At 39.8% G+C, this 17,300-nt stretch overlaps 1 protein-coding gene across 1 annotated transcript in view; it reads right to left on the bottom strand.

Annotated features, from left to right (window-relative positions):
* The window catches only part of PAG1 (phosphoprotein membrane anchor with glycosphingolipid microdomains 1), a 236,346-nt gene extending 219,250 nt beyond the window's left edge, over positions 1–17,096 (bottom strand). The window contains exon 1 of the mRNA XM_036740325.1: positions 16,538–17,096. The gene's annotated coding sequence lies outside the window, so the exon portion shown is untranslated. The remainder of the gene's footprint in view (positions 1–16,537) is intronic.
* Positions 17,097–17,300: the final 204 nt, after the last annotated feature.

Here is a 17,300-nt window from a genome sequence, read left to right on the forward strand (position 1 = left end):
CCTTAGGAAAATAAATCTGGGGAGCTTCTGCTAATACTGTTCTAATATCAAATCTATAAATAATTAATACATAAAAGCAGTATCAATTCATTTTTTCTTAATATTTTAAATTTGGTGTCTTCAAGAAAAAAGCTGCAATTTACATTTGTGTCACAATCTTTACTGACAGGTGAAAATAAAGCAGTGAATGAATTAGCATGGATGATAACATGTATGTAGTCATGAGCCTGCCTTGTACATGTCAACCAGAAAAAAACAAAGCTGCAGCCTCGAATTTTGACAGGCTCAGGACTAAATATGAAGCAGGAAATATAAAATACACTGAAAGGAAAAGAAAAAGAATGTGTGCAGTAGGCATTAATAGCACATTCAATCACCTCTTAAATATAGGAACATAATTCTAATATTCAAAAAATTATTGATTATGATTATCCACTTATAACATGTTTTCTACTGAAATTAAAAATATCTGAAAATTACGAATCATAAACAAGAAAAGGTGAACAAACCTGGGGGTTTGCTTTAAAAAAAAAAAAAGAATGAAGATGTATAGTACCCGATAATGAAATCTCTTCTCTTGCAAAGATTAGTGTGAAATGCAGTTTAATTATCCACCTTGGTAGTAAGCAGTGCCGTAATGTCAAATCAAGTCAACAGAATGCTAACAACATGTCATGGATTAGCATATTTGCATTTGGCTGAAACAAAGATACATGGGGCATCTGGCAGCCCAATAAATCTTCACTTCATTGGATGAGTTTCTCCAATATATAAATGCATACATAAAAATCTGTGAAACACACAATGGATTTATATGACATATATTGTTTCTTCTGTTATTTAATTTTCTCATTCATACAACTGGCACTGAAATCCACATTGAATGATTAATCTGTTTTTACTTTACCTCTACATATACGATGTAATTGCAAGGAGATGAGACTTAAAAAAAAATAAAGAAAAGAACTGAGACTTTTGGGTTGAAGTCAGATGGAAAGACTTTAAATGACAGTAAACAGTATAAAATTTATCCTATTAACAATAGGGAGTTATTTGTTCTTGTTTAGTCCTTTCAGACTCAATGACCCCATTTGGGGTTTTCTTGGCAAAGACTCTAGAATGGTTTGCCTTTTCCTTCTCCAGCTTATTTTACAGGTGAGGAAACTGAGGCAAACACGGTTAAGTGACTCATCTGGGGTCACACAGCTAGTAAGTGTGTGAGGTCAGCATTGAACTCACGAAGATGAGCCTTTCTGAATTGAATAGCCACCTAGCTGCCAAAGTGAGATATTAGAAACTTTTAAAATGAGAGCTATTTTTCAAAGAATTCAGCCTCATTATTTTGTAAGCACACTTCATATACAGACAAATACAGTAAAGAAAAACAGAAAGAGAAACAGCTACCCAGGTTGCAGTTTAGCCTCTGACATGTCAGCTCAGTTGCCAGCTCCCCTACTCAATAAACTAGAGTGGCTCCCTACTATCATCAAGGATGAAATACAAGTGTTTTTATTTGATAATTAAAGCTCTTTTTTTTTTTTACAACCTAGTCTATTCCTAACTTTCCAGCTTTATTACATATTATTGTCCTTCACACCTATTGTGGTCTAACCAAATTAGCCTTCTTAGTATTCCTCTCAGATGATACCCATCTCTCCTTATCTCTGCCTTTTAGACTCCATTATTTCCTTTAAGGCTCAGTTCAGACCCCACCTTCTACATGACACCTTTCCTAATCTTACAAAATTATTTCGTCTATTTTTTTACACACCTATATGTGTAGTGTTGTCTTTATTAGACTTGTAAAGTAGAAAGAGAATCATAATTATCATAACAAAAATGTATTTATAGTATATAATATGATATATTACATTATATATTAGATAATATTAAATAATATATAATATGATATATAATATAAAATAATAATAAATTAAAATAAGCATTTATATAGAGCTTTGAGGTTTTGCAAATTGCTTTACAAACTTGATCTCATTTGATCCTCAGAACAACCCTAGGAAGTAGATGATACTGTCATCCCCATCTCATAGACTGAGGAAGACAGAGGTTAAGTGACTTGATTAGGACTACAAAGCTATTGTGTGGGGCTGGATTTCAACTCAAGTCTTCCTGATTCCAGGGCTTCATCCACAGTGCCACCAAGCTGCCACAGGCCAATGGTTTAAATCTTGCCTGGGCTTCAGTTTCCTTATCCGCAAAAAGCAGTTGGACCAGATGGCCTCTAAGGTCCCTTCTCACTGTAGATCTGAAATTTGATGACAGGAATTATTTCACTTTTATCTATGTGTCTGTCCCCAATGCCTAGCAAGTGCCTGGCACATAAAAGGCATTAATTAATGCTAGTTAATAGATCCAGCGTTTGGCTGTGTAATCCTGGGCAAGGCATTTAATTCCTAAATGCCCCAAAGCAAGTGTGTAGATTATGTGTTGCAGAACAGTTGATTTTCATGGATAAAGGGACTGGAATTATCGTAATCAATGAAATCCTAGATCCAGCTCTGCCCACCTCCTTTGACCCTTCTTCTAACAGGAAGAAATATATAGGAAAATTATATTATTTACTCAGCAAACACTGACTGAACATCTCGTATGTACAATATCCTAGAAGCTGTGAGAGGTAGCAAATGTAAGAATTTTCATTAATAACGGCACTTTAAGGTTTTATAAAGCCCTTTCCTCACAACAAACTTGTGAGAGCGGAGCAAGCATTATTAACAATATTTTACAGGTTGCGGAAATAGAGGTCTAGAGAGCTCATGACTTGCTCAGTCACTGAGCTAGTAAGGATCAGAGCTGGGGCTCAAATCAGTCTTTTGACTCCCAATTTCACGCATCTTCTCCTACACCACATTTAGTAAGGCTGCCCGGGTCTTTTGTTCTTGCTGAATCATTTCCGTCACATAGACTCTCTATGAGCCCATTTCGGTTCTTCCTGGCAGAGATACTGGAGTGCTTTGCCATGTCCTTCTCCAGCTCATTTTACAGATGAGAAACTGAGGCAAGCAGGGGTAAGCAACTTGCCCAGGGTCACACAGCTAGCGAGTTTTGGAAGCCAGATTTGAACTCATGAAGTTGGGTCTTCCTGACTCCAGACCCGGTGCTCTATCCACTCCGCCACCCTGGCTGCCCCTGCCCATGTTTAGAGAGAGCTTGTAGTCAAGTTAAAAAGGTACAGATTAATACCACATGTTAATGATAATGATGATACTGACAATAACAGCTAACATCTCCATAATGCTTGAAAGTGTGCAAAGAGTTTTACAAGGCCTGTCTCATTTGATCCTCACAACCACACTATGAGACAGGTGTCATGATTACCCCTACTTTACAGATAAGGAAACTGAGGTAGACAGGGACTAAGGGACTTACCCAAAGTCACTCAGCAAGTAAGCATCTAAGGCCAGATTTGAACTTGGGTCATCCTTAAAAGTCAAGTGATAGAAAACAGTATGTAAGGAAATGTGACATTAAGGAGAGGGGAAAGTTAAGCAGGACTTTGAACACCAAACAAGATTTTATATTGGGGGGTGACACAGTTGGACCTGCACTTCAGGAAGATCACTTTGATGCATCTTGGGGTGAAGAGTGAGCATATCATCACGGCTGGAGTACATGGTTCCTGTTGGCGATAAATTATAGATGTAGTTGAGAAGAGAAGTAGTTCATGGAGGGCCTTGAATATGACCCTAAAGAGGCTTTAGACAACAAGATGGAACTCAAGGTTTTTGCAAGAAACATTGAGGGATGATCAATCTGGAATCTGGTGGCATGTACAGAACAGACTAAGGAAAAGGAGGCTGATTACACACTGGTGACAGGACTTTCTTGTCAAGCTATTGGAATCATCAAGGAGTCAGGGATAGATTCCCTTCATTTGTTCTGTAAATTTATTTTTTTCTAAACAAAAGCAACAACCACGACAAAAGAGGAAGCCAGGCAGAGACAGGCTATGTCCAGCAACACCTATATTCAATTTTCTTACTGAAGTAAAATGCAAAATTGGCCTTGTGAAGCCTGAAATTGAGATTTAGGGATAAGCACTAGCACATGCAACTTCTCAGAAATTGCTTTCATCTGGAAATATTCATTTGACAAGCTTCCTGGTCACCTTCTGGAGAGATAGAATATCCATTATAGACCACATAATTTCATCAATTTGTTAATATTATTCATATACAGCACCTGATATGATGAAGGTACTTCAGGCTAATTAAGAAACTTCTTTTTGACTTATGCAGAACTAATTTTAATACTGATTTTATATTCCTCTGTATAGGTATCATATGTACACTTACGGATATTATGACAGATGGCTTTTATAGTGAGATTTGGAACTTACTTGCTTCATGCTACTTAATAAAAACACAATTCTTTAGCTTCCTAATGTATTTTGTAGGTTCATGGGCAACAAGATGGATAGACAAATAGATACATAAATGATTACATAGATAGGAGGAAAGAAAGTGAGTGACATCATTAATCTTACAGAGAAGAATAATTTAAGAGGGACAACATGACAAATTCTTCATTTGACCACCCATTTCAGCGATTCAAAAACAGGACATACTAAGAATTACACTATAAAGTCCCACATAGCACAAAAGTCATGATGACAATGCTTACATGGTTTGTAAAATATTGAAGATTTATTTATGTTTTGGAAAGAAAATTAAAATGAGAAGAAAGATTAACCAGTCATATACTAAGAGTGAGGAATAACAGGTAAATTTGTTGTCATTGTTTAGTCATTTTAGCTGCGTGCAGCCCTTCATGACACTTTTTGGAGTTTTATTGGTAAAGATACTGGAATGATTTATTTCCTTATCCAGCTCATTTTACAGATAAAGAAACTGAGGCAAACAAGGTTAAGTGACTTGCCCAGGGTCATACAGCTAGTAAATGTCCAAGGCCAGATTTGAACTCAGGAGGAGGAATATTCTTGCCTCCAGGCCTGGCATTCTATCCACTTAGACACCTAGCTGTCCCAACAGGTTAAGCAAGCCCCATACAATCCACTGAGTAAATGAATGAATGAATAAAGCATTTATTAATTGCTTACTATATGTAAAGCACTATGCCAAGCCTAAAGATATAAACAATAAAGCAGAATAGCCCCTTGCACTCATAAAGCCCATGTTCTAAATGGGAGATAACATATATGGAAAATCTCAGTGGTGAGTCAGATGGAAATTATAAGCCATTGTCCTTAAAGCTCATCAGCAAACCAGATGTTAATGCCTCTTCTTTAATGTCACTTCCACTAATAAAATCATCTAAGTTTCTGATGTTGAACCATTTGATAATAACCAAAAACTTTTTTGACAAGAACTTTCCTTTCTCGGTCTTGAACAAAGGTGGCTGTAGTACCTGCAGGAGTATTTGCCAGGCTGCATCTCCCAGTGCGTTGCTTCATGGGATAATGGCTGCAGACACTGAGATGGAAAAATCGCTATTCCAAAGGCTCTTGAGTATAGCATCCTGGTCTGTCTCCATCAGAGTCTGAGGGGAGATGGTGATCAAGGTGGTGGTAGCAGAAATGGTGGTTTGTCTTGCCTGGCACATGCTCCCTCCTATCTCTCCCATCCAGTGCCTTGCTTCTGCTAGGATGTCTTGCCTTGCCTGCCCATCGGTATCCCTACAATGTCAAAAGAACTGGAGAAAGGCCTGAGGCACATGGGTTGGATCCTTCGTGGCAGATTTATGACAGGACATGGATGAGAGTTACAAAGAATAAGACAACATGGATGGGTAGGAACCAGCATCATAGAAGGGAGTATCCACACTGATGAGAAACTGCCATTTCCAGACCCTTTTGCCTCTGTTCCAGCCATCCTCCTCAACATTTCCCAACTGAACCACCTGGATTCTGTCCCTGGGTCCCTGGAGTCTGAAAGTTTTCACTTGGTCTCACCTAGAACCAGGCTTCCATGTTACTTACCAATCACTTACAAACCACACCACCTCCAGAGTCAGTGGTATCATGGACCACTCTTTCCATTGCACTCCTTCCAGACTCTTTAATCTAGATAATGTATCTAAAGGAACATGAAGAGGCTATTCCATCACATTTTTTCATGATTATTTTATTCATTTGGCTTATAAATCAAAGGAATTTCTTTAAAAAAAAAACTATGAAAATAATTAAAAGAAGAGATGTTTCAGAAATCCTAAGACTTTCCTGACTGCAGTAAATCTATCTGCAATTACTTGTGCAAATGTGTAGATGACTGCTATACAAATGTAATCACTGATATTTGCATAAATAACTTGTTGCGTAATACTGATATTTGGATCCCTGCCAACACTTAATTTCTACTGTGTGGTCCTTTAACTTGACCAGTAAAACACACACACACACACTCTCACCCTCTCTTTGTATATGTATGCAGTCCACAAAAGTAATCTTAATTTCATTGTCTTAAAAGAGACATGGTACAGCTATAAAGCAATGATTGGTTACATACACCCCCCAAAAAATACCAAACCCCAGTCTTATTTCTACTTTATGGTTATTTGTATAGCCCAGGTAGCAATATCAAAGCTTATTCATTTAATAATTATGATAAAAATCACATTTTAATCAATCATTCATGAAGTCCATTTTAGAGATGCCACACAAATGCTACAGCACTAAAGATTTTATTCAATATATTCAAAAGCCATGGGCCATCTGTTGCCTAGCAAGGCTCCAGGTGGTCTTCTTGTTTTCCCTGGAGCTCCAGTAATTTCCACCGCCATTGAGGAGGAAACAAAAACCCATTGCCCAATAAATTATAATTTCACATATAATGATAAATAACTTGTTTTTAAATTCCTGTATAAACAAGGCTTCATAATTCATGTGGACATCAGAAACATGAATTCTAAAGTTTCTCGTTTGCTATCTTTCAAGCTCTTCAAATTCACCTCTCTCCAACTGCTCCTATTTACTCCATAATCATATTCTGCTTTTCATTGGCTTTCAAGGACTTTTACAGTAAGTTTATTTCCATTTAAAGCTATTATTTCCTGATCTCTCTCATCTACCTCAGATCACAGCTACTAATTGTATAAGCTATCAGCTGTCTCCTATGTCAGTCATCCAGCTACCTTGCGATTGTTTTTTCCCTTTGCTTTTAGCTAAGACCCCAGTGTCAGTCAAACAGTCAGTCAATAAACACTTATTAAGTGCCTAAGGGGCCGTGCTAAATGCTAGGGATACTAAGAAAGATAAAAGATAGTCAGCCCCTATTCTCAAGGAGCTCACAGTCTAATAATGGAAGCCCAGAGCCTGAGAATTGGAAAGGCCTTCAAATCCAACCCTACTTGCTACATAAATACCTACCGGACAAGTGGGCATTCACCTAGCTGTCACTTCAACACAAGTAAACTGACTCCCACTCAGACAACTCCTTCTATTTTTGGAGAGCTCTAATTGCTAGAAAGCATTTCTGTATATTGAGCATGTATTGGTTGAAAGAATCATAGACTTGGGGTAAGAGAATATGGATATGAATTCTGTGTCTGACCCTGAGCATCATGCAACTTAGACCTGGAAGGGGTCAAATTCAACTCCCTCATTGTATCAATAAAGTCACTTCAGACCCAACTCAGAGAGTTAAGCTGATTTCAAGTTACATAATGAAGAGAGCATCTGACCACTTTGGTCATGCTGTGTGTGAACTTGGGCAGCTCACATGGCTTTTCTAGATTTGTTTCCTCCTTTGTAAAATGTGAAGTTCAACAACATGAGTCCTAAGGCTTCTTTCCAGCTCATATGTTCTTATGAAGAACTGAGTTAAAAATTCTAACTATAACATAGGCTTTTTTGTTTTCTTCCTCAGAATTAAATGTTACAAATGTCAGCGGTGATTCACCCTTTAATATTTTAAGCAAACTGAAAGGAAGGTGACCGTCAAATGCAAAAGAACACTGGGTGTGGCAAGTAGAGAATGTCAGGTCATGAACCAGGCTGAAAGCCAGGGAGTAGAATGAAAACAAAATGTTAGTAATTTGACATTCAGAACTTTTTTTTGGTCCCGTCACAACACTGAAGGGGTTCAGATGGGATATATTTTGAGTTCAGCCAAACAGAAAACACGTGCCTTAAATACCACACCTAAAGTTCTCCCAATTTTCTGAGCTTACTCCATGTACATCAGTGGGTTATTTAAAACAAATATACCAAGGAGTTCCCATAAAACAAAGTCTTACAAGCACAGGGAAAAATGAAGATGCCACTAAGACAAGTCCAAATACAATGTCACTAAAATCAACACATTTTACTAGTGATCAGATATCAGGAGAAAAAAATTTAGAATATACATTTTGGAAGGGTTCCCAAAAAGGCTTTAAATCACTGGCAAGATGGGAATTGGAAATGGGGGATGGGGAGATATGGAGGTTTTGATGAAACATTTCTACTGCAGAACAACACAATTCACAACAGATGATCACCATTGATCATTCTTTCAGATTTATGCATTAAATCTTCTTTTAAATAAAAAGGTATTCTTCTTGGAAATGACACATGACATTGTTGTTGATAATATGCTATACCCTGAGGGAAGGCGAGCACAGGGTGAGGGGAAGAGTGATTTTCCCAATATTTATTGTTGACTTTTTTTTAAGCTTTTTAAATAAAATTCATTTTTAATGATCTAAGAAAAATCAGATTTCTGCGCTTCTCATTTCCTTTATAAACATATTACCATGATGCAAACATTTACCCTCATAGAGATAAACACCCTATGACTCCACTATCATTTGAAGGATTTATATTTCCTGTTTCACAAAACTAGCATGTGGTTTCCTTTTTTAAGTTGGTTGGGCCTCCTAATCTTAATATCTTCTTCCCCCAAAAGATGTAGATATTAAGGTTTTGTACAGTGGGTACCAACTGCTGCTTGTGAACAGGAAACTTGTCGTGCCACCATCTGGAGTTGGATCTAGCGGTACACAAAGTGGGCAATCATTTAGGACACCCTGTACAAAGGAGTTTAAGAGATGGGGAGAGGGCAAGAGAAAAATGATGAGTAAAAAAAAAAATTTAATAGCAATAAATGCCACTGTTCATTGCACTTAGGTATCTATTGTAAATCAACTCAAATGTGTTATAATGAAGGCTGAAAACTTTCATTTTTATAACTGCAACCATTAAAACACAGCAGAAATGGGGGGGGGGCGGTGTTTTTGAAGGAGAGTGATTTTCAGACCTTGCCTAAGACATAGAGATGCATAGCCCAGGCTCTGCAATCACTAGACTCCTCTAATCAACTTGTTTTCCATTGGCCAACACAGCAGCAGCCAAAAATCAATCCTCAGAGACTTCCTGTTTATCTTGTCACTAGACTGTAAAGGCTGGAACACTAGACTAATAATATAAATAACAAAAATAATATAGCTAACGTATATATAGTGCTCTATGTTTTGCAGAGTGCTTTAAATTACATAACTTGACCCTCACAATAATCCAATTACCTCCATTTACAGATGAGTCCGAGAAAGGTAAATAACCTGCCGAGTTTATACAGCTGGTATGTATCTGAGGCAGGATTTTCACTCGGGTCTCATTAGTCCCAAATTCTAGGGCGAGCTTTGTGTTTAAACGAGCTGCTTCACTTTTCAGGCACATCACCACTTATCCACGGCCTGCTTTTTAATCTGTAAAATAAAGATAAAACCACCTATCCTAAGTAGTTTATTATTAAGTTATGATTATTATTAGGTAGCTTATATTATTAAGTTCAAGAGAGATAAAGTAAAAATGTTCTGAGATGTATAAAATGCCATGCAGTTCTGAATCTCCAGCAGCTACTACAATTACCTAGGCAGCGAAGTCCCCAAAAGCGATGATTTTAGAGAATGAAGACTTTAGACTTCCTTTATACCCAAGTCACCCTATGAAAACTCTCCATAGCTCTTCTTTTCTTCCTAATTTGTCTGGAACCTAGATTCTAGGTGGCAGGTCTCTGGTTCCATGGTTTCAGGGGCTTATTTGTACCTGGTCTAAATAATTTGTAAAGTGGAAAAACAAACTTCCTTTAATGCTACTTATCCATCTATATCTATCAATCACTCTTCCTCCTTTCATAACCAAATTTCTTAAAAGAGGGGGTCTACTCCTTAAACCCTTGCATTCTGGATTCTTCTGTTCCACTATTGTACTGAAACTGATAACTTAAAGTTAGCCTAATTCCGATGGCCTTTTCTAAGTCACAGTCCTTCTTACCCTCTCAGTGATACTATGATGATCTGGAACTCTTTCCTTTAGGCTTCCCTGACACCAAATTACCTTGATTTTTTTTTTCTTTCCTTTTTTTTTTTTTTTTTTTTTTTTTTGGAGGCAGCTGAGGTTAAGCGATATGCCCAGGATCACACAGCTAGTAAGTGTCTGAGGCCGAATTTCAATTCAGGTCCTCCTGACACCAGGGCCAGCCCTCTATCCACTGTGCCATCTTGCTGCCCCTACACCACCTTGATTTTTATAACATCTCTCTACCTTCTTTCACTGGCTCCTCTCCCTCCTTCTACACCACAGATGTAGGCATTCCCAAAGACTATTCTTAGAATTCTCTCCCTTCTCAGGGGGGCTTCAAAGCTCAGTTCCAGGGCCTACCTGAGGCTTTTCTTGATTCCCTCAGTTGTTAAATGCTCTCCCTTCCTCTGAAACTTCGCATTTATTTTTTATATATCGTTGTCCGGTCATTCAGTTGTGTGACTGTTCACTCTACACGACTCCAACGACTTGTCCACGGGGTCTTCTTGGCAAAGATACCAGAGTGGCTTGCCATTTCCTTCTCCAGTGTGTCCCCATTTTACAAATGAGGAACTGAGGCAGAAGGAGGTTAAGTGACTTGCCTAGGGTCACACAGCCAGTAAGTATCTGAGGACCAATTTGAACTCAGACCTTCCTGACTCCACTAACCACTGCCCTACCTAGATGCCCCAAATATCACCTATGTACTTATTTATGGACATTCTGTCAAGTGCTGCTTCCCCACTGGGCACCTTTGTGGATACCCCCAGTAGGAAGTGCTTCTTATCCCTTCCCACCCCAAAACTACTTTGTACGTTTTCTATTTATCTGTCTGTGCACATATGATATCCCCCCCCAGTAGAATGTAAGCTCCATGAAGGAAAGGATGGTTTCGTTCGTGTTTCTGACTCTCCAGCAGCTACAGCGCCTGGCACACAGTAGGTGCTTAAATGCATATTGAATTTGAATACAATTTCATCTCTTTCCATACTCTCAATTCTCATGACCTTAATTATCATTCCCGTCTCACATCTCTCTGTGAAGCTCGAGTCCTTCATTCTCAATTGCCCATTGCTCATCATCTGGATATCTCAATGCCTCAGAGCAAACGTCCAAAATTTGTTATCTTCTCCCATCAAAGAGGCTTCTCCACCTGACTTCCTTGTTTCTGGTAACACAATCACCATTCACGGTCACTCAGACTCAGAATCCTCAACTCTTACCTCTCTACCCTTATCCAGTTAGCCACCAAGTTCTGGGAGCTTTCTGGCAAATCTCTCCCTTCCAGTCTCACAGCTCTCATAGGGTCTCTCCAGGACTACTGCAGCATTCTCCACCGGTCTCTCCTCTATACTGTTTCTGTATTCTTCTTCTTAAAGCACGACCTGGTCAGACCATTCCTTTTTCACACAAACATTTAATTCCTTGGCCCTTCAAACTTATATTGCATAATTTACCTCCTACTCCTCTCCTCTCCTATCCTTCAGTCACATTATATTGCACTCCTTATATCTTCTCATCTCTGCACTTTACATATGCTATTCATTTCACCCACGACCCTCTTCCCCACCTCTGCTTGACAAAATCATAACCAGTCCTTAAAGTCCAGGTCAAATACTACCTTCATAAAATCTTTTGATGATTTCTACCCACTAAAAGTGATTTCTCCTACCTTCAAAAGGCCAGAACACTTTCAAAACAGAGCATATGACATTTATTTTGTCGTCGTTCAAGTTTTTTCAGTCTTGTCCAACAGTTCTTGACCCCTATTTCTGTGGTTTTTGTTGTTGTTTTGGCATAGATACTGAAATGGTTTGCCATTTCCTTCTCCAGCTCCTTTTACAGATGGGGAAACTGAGGCAAAGTGGATTAAATGACTTGCCCAGGGTCACACAACTAGTGTCTAAGGCTAGATCTGAACTCGAAAAAATGAGTCTTCCTCTCAGTTGATAAATGGTAAAAGGATTTCAACAGTTTTCAGATGCAGAAATTGAAATTATCTATAGTCATGAAAAAAATGCTCTATTGATTAGAGAAATACAAATTAGAACAACTCTGAGGTACCACCTCATACCTATCAGAATGGCTAATGTGACAAAAACAGAAAATGATAAATGCTGGAGAAGATGTGGGAAAACTGAACACTAACACATTGTTGGTGGAGTTGTGAAATGATCCAGCCATTCTGAAAAGCAATTTGGATCTATGCCCAAAGGGCTATAAAACTGTATAACCTTTGATCCAGAAACAGCACTACTAGGTCTATATCCCAAAGAGATCATAAAAAAGGGGAAAGGACCCACATGTACAAAAATATTTATAGCAGCTCTTTTTGTGGTGGCCAAGGATTAGAAATTGAGGAGATGCCCCTCAGTTGGGGAATGGCTGAATTTGTGGCATATGAATGTAATGGAATATTACTACGCTATAAGAAATGATAAGCAGGCAGATTTCAGAAAAACCTGGAAAGATTTACCTGAACTGATACTGAGTGAAGTGAGTAGAACCAAGAGAACACTGTACACAGTAACAGCAACACTGTACAATGATCAACTATGATAGACTTAGCTCTTCTCAGCAATACAATGATCGAAGACAATTCCAGAACACTCATGATGGAAAGTGCTATCCACATACAGAGAAAGAACTATGGAGTCTGAATGCTGATCGAATCATACCATTTTCGCTTTTTTTTTCTTTCTCGTGGTTTTTCCTTGTTCTGATTCTTCTTTCACAATATGATTAATGTGGAAATATGTTTAATATAATTGTACATGTACCAGATTGCTTGCAGTCTTGGGGAGGGAGGGAGAAAAAATTTAGAACTCAAAATCTTAGAAAAGTGAATGTTGAAAACTATCTTTACACGTAACTGGAAAAAATAAAATACTATTAAGTGGGTGTGAGGGGGTGGGAAGGAAATCAGTCTTCCTCACCCAAGGCCCAGCAGCACTCTATCCACTGTGCCACCTAGCTGCCCAGATGACATTTACTTTTCTTTTATTCCCTGAACTAGTAGACTGTAAGCTCCTTGAAGGCAGGAGCCATGTTTTTCCAGGAGCATGGGGATAAACACAGGCCTAGGATGCCTCCATAATCTCTGATAGAATATCTTAGTTAGGGGCAACTAGGTGAAGCAGTGAGTAGAGCGAGCACCGGCCCTGGAGTCAGGAGCACCTGAGTTCAAATCTAACCTCAGACACTTGACACATGTACTAGCTGTGTTACCTTGGGCAAGTCACTTAACCCCAACTGCCCTGCCAAAAAAAAAAAAAGAATATCTTAGTTAATGAAAAGGTAGAGTTTACATGAACCCAACTGCCTATGTCCCTCATATGAAGGAAGAAAACAAGCATTTATTAAGTAATGTGCTAAGTACTTACAAATATTATCTCATTTGATCCTTAAAACCTTATGAGGTAGGTGTCATTATTATCCGCATTTTATAGCTGAGGAAACTGAGGCACACAGAGGGTAAGTGACTTGCTCAGGGACACACAGCTAATAAGTATCTGAGGTTGAACTGGAACTCAGGTTTTCTTGGGTCCCATGAGGACTGAAGTCAGGAGGACCTGAGTTCAAATCCAGCCTCAGATACTTAACAGCTGTGCGACTCTGGGCAAGTCACTTAACCCTGTTTGCCTCAGTTTCCTCAACTGTTTGCCTCAATTCCTCATTTGTAAAAATGAGCTGAAGAAGGAAATGGCAAACCAATCCAGTATCTTTGCAAATAAAACCCCAAATGAGGTCATGGAAGAGTCAGACACAACTGAAACAACTGAACAGCTTCCTGAGTCCCTGCCCAGTGCCCAGTCCACTGCTCCACCCAACTGCTTATCAGAGTCCTGGAGATAGTAAAAAGATACACATTATAAACAGTGTATACACAACCCATGTTCAATCTCTAGAAGACTACTTAATGAAGTTTACTTGAGTATGGAGTCTTTTAGCAAAATATAACAAGAAAATTACACATTCTTGAAGAGACAGTGGGATTCAAACAAATGGTGACAGATGGTTATATTATGTGAAGGAGAAATATTTCTTATTTAATTTATACAATGGTGCAACATACAAAAAAATAGGATGATGTATTAGATAAAAAAAATTTTAAAGTTAGATGGATAAATTTGATGGATTTTTGTGGCTTAGGATCTGTAGCAAGTCATTTCAGTTGTATTTACAAAGGTAGGAAAAAGGTCGGTAGTGTTACACAGGAAAAATAGCAATTTGCTCAAACAATTCTTGCTACCTCTACCACTTATCAAAGACCCACAACATATCCCATTTAGAAACACATTTTCTAGAACAGTGATACACATAAAATTTTTTAAATGTAAAAGGATACATTATACTACGTAAATTGTAAGTCTTTGCTATCATTAATATTAAATATCCTAAGAAACCAAAATAAGTAGATATTTAAAAGAGACCAAGATATTTTCAAATAAGTTGCCATGAGCTAACAATAGCACTTTAAAAAAATAACATTATATTCCATGCTTTATGAAAAAAATTAAAAATTTATAATTTGCCTTAAGGTATAAAAAAAATCTACTCCGTTAGACAACATATGCATACATAGAACCCAGAACAAGAGTTCTGTATAACAAAATATCTTAAATAAAATGTACTTTTCTCTCAGTTGAACGTCTAGTCATGTGCTTATAATGGAATTAATTCCTTTTATCTTAAGTCCAAATTAAGAAAAATATCCTGACATTGGAATGAGTTCAATTCTGCATAGTGTTTTCAATGGCTTCTAAATCAGATACTTCCTAACGTGGTTTCTTTAATCTTTTTCTACAGTCACTGTTTAATAGCCTCACAGTAATGTTGAATTCCAAAATCTACTTCTCTTATAAATTTAATCAACTCAAGAATTAAACACCAATGATGATATATTGCCATGTTTAAAAGGAATCCTCTGGGGGACAGATGAGAAAGAAAGGTTAAAGAGTTCTATCCTTCAAAGTAGTACAGTTCAGCTACCCATAAATCATTCTCTCTGTTTATTAAGTTAATTAGACCCATCAGTACACTTAACTTTCAGGCTCAACAACTGTCTGGCAAGCATGTTCTCTACTTTTTGTAAAAAACAGAAAGGAAAGTCTTCAAAGGCAGTCACATTGTGTATCTATCTGATTTTCAAAAGTGATTTATGCATCTGATTCCTTGTGCTGCTTTGAAAATAGACTCAGCTCTTCCTTCTGTGCTATTCTATTAAGAGAAGGCTTTTCAATTTGAAAAGTGCACTATGATTCAAACGGCTGGCTCCTATAGCATGTCAGCATTTGCATTAAATACTGATGAAGTTGGATGTTAACCAAATAGAAGGGAGCCCCAAAGCTGCAGACACTGCAGTGAGAGATGGAGTTATTACACGCGCTCAGAGAGAGACTTCACTGTTCTCCTCACATGAACAATGACAGCTAAGGTAAAGTCATTGAGTCCTCTCAATCTGAATCCTTGCCCTTTGTCAATTTCCCCCGCATTCCTAAAGTTACATGAAAACATGTGTCTAGAGCTGCTTCTTCGTTTTAATGTTTCTTCCTATGCCACCTCCAACGTTAAGTGTTGGATTTGTATGTAAATCTATTTTCCCCCTAAAGGGATCTGTTCCTAACGCTAACAACTTCTGCCCGTCAGTACTGAGAACTGAGGTAGATACGCAGACCAGTGACCTGGAAAAAACAGCTTTTCCTTTTGGCTCCCTTCACGCAAAAGACACGAGTCCATTGCAGTCCTAGCCTGACGGAAACCCGCAGAATCAACTCCAGCGCAGACTTGACATGAGACACAATATCAGCCTAGGAGACACACACACACACACACACACACACACACACACACACACACACACGAGAGATGTTTGGAATGTGCGGTTAGCAAGAGGCAAAATACCATCAGAGCACCTGTCCTCGCGGAGCACGCTTCCAACTGGTGCCTTCGTCAGAGGTTCAAGGGTTGTCACCCAGTAAGTAGCCCACCCACCCCAACCAGTCACCCGATACCCTTTCCCCTTTCTATGTGCAGCCCGAAGGTAGGTGCTCGCTTTCCACCCTGAGCCCCAAGCTGCAGCTAAGCCCAGAAACACAGCTGGAGAGGAGAGAGGGGGCCCTAAGCCAATTCCTCCGAGCACCCAACGCGATTCTCTCCGTCCTCCCCCCACCCCCTCCACAAAAACAAACACACGCAAAACCAGCACTGCCTCTTAGTTTCTCCTCCCCTCGTCCCCCGCCCCCTTATTCAACTTCAGAAAAACTGTATTGAACTTACTGGGATCCAGACGCCTTTGGCTGCAGCACCGGCCCCAGCCTAGGCTCTAGGGTGGCAGCTGGGATTGCGGAGCCTGGCTCCAGCCCAGCCCGGCTGTGTCGGAGCAGAAGCTGGAGCAGGAGCGCAGGAGGAGACAGTGGTTGCAGTGTAGATGGTGGAAGAAGGCTGCTGGCGCGGTCCGCACCGAGCCTCGGATCCGGGCACGGGCTCCGGGAGCCACAACCTGCAGCGGGGCTGCAAGCAGCGGCTAGGGCTGCGGGATTCCTCCGAACCGACACGCGACCCGGAGCAGCTCCCGGCGACTCCTACCGGTGCCTTCGCCGTCGCCTGTAAAGAAGCTGCACGGTCGCGGGAGCCTCTGGAGTGTGTCTCCAGTCTGATGGAACTTGCTGGGTTTTCTTTTCTTTCTTTCTTTTTTAAAGCAAAGGGAGAAGAGGAAAGGTAGAGGCGGAGAAGACGCACGGCCAAGCCGCCAAGCCTCCCAGGCGCCGGCCAGTCACATTCCCGAGGGGGCACCGCAGCCGGTGCAGTCCGCTCGCTGACCCGCACAGCGGAGACTGACAAGAGCCGCGGCGAGCTCGGGCTAGCTGAGAAACAAGTGGCGGCAGTGCGCATGTTCCCCCAGAGCCTGTGTGATAGAGGCCATTGCGGCACGTCACTGAGTGAAGGAGGGAGGGAGGGAGGGGAAGGAGGCTGGAGGGCGGGGTGCGGCAGAAGAGCTGAGCCCTCTCCTCAGCTGGGTGGAAGAAACCTCCAACCTCAG

This window comes from Trichosurus vulpecula, chromosome 1 (assembly GCF_011100635.1).
Source record: "Trichosurus vulpecula isolate mTriVul1 chromosome 1, mTriVul1.pri, whole genome shotgun sequence".
Taxonomy (NCBI): Eukaryota; Metazoa; Chordata; class Mammalia; order Diprotodontia; family Phalangeridae; genus Trichosurus; species Trichosurus vulpecula.